Below are 631 nucleotides of genomic sequence, written 5' to 3'. Positions count from 1 at the left end.
ATTTTCTTATGTTCCCCTTTCCGAGTGTACCTCACTCGGATTGGTTCAGTTCAGTTTCATGCGTTCGAGACAACAGGATCCCCGAAACTTAACTAGTCACCCCTTGAGGGGCAGTGCAAAGCCCCTGAGTCGGCGCCAACTCCAAGCGGCGCGCTCTCGGTTACTATGGCGACCGCGGGAAGGGCGGGGCCGCCATCCACTCCTTCCCCGCCTCTACCCAGGACCTTTCGAACGCTCCAATTGGGACGGCTCTTTCTTGTCTCTGTCCCGCCCCGTTCGGTTCCGAGAGAGATGCCATTGGCCCGGGACGCGCGGCCGGGTGCCCAGAGAGTACTACCTCTTGACTGTAAGAGCGGGAAAGTGTACCAGGCTCTGTCCAAGGCATGAAGCTCATCGAAAGAGCACACGGATGGCTTTGGAGACAGTTGCCCCCTGTTCCATAGACAACCTCGCATCAATGACTGCTAACAGTAGGAAGCAGGAGTCTGGGCGCGGGTACAACATTTGCAGGCCAGGGTGCTTCAATCCCGGAGGGAGAGGATGCGACAAGGCTTAAGGCTCCCGGGCGCGCTCGCGGGCGCCCGGGACCAGAGGCCAAAAGGGGCGGGTCGAACTCCGGGGGCGGTGCCAG

The sequence above is a fragment of the Marmota marmota genome, unplaced genomic scaffold, assembly GCF_001458135.2.
Source record: "Marmota marmota marmota unplaced genomic scaffold, marMar, whole genome shotgun sequence".
Taxonomy (NCBI): Eukaryota; Metazoa; Chordata; class Mammalia; order Rodentia; family Sciuridae; genus Marmota; species Marmota marmota.
The sequence above is the reverse complement of the archived record's forward strand: the minus strand, read 5'-3'. Positions refer to the sequence as shown.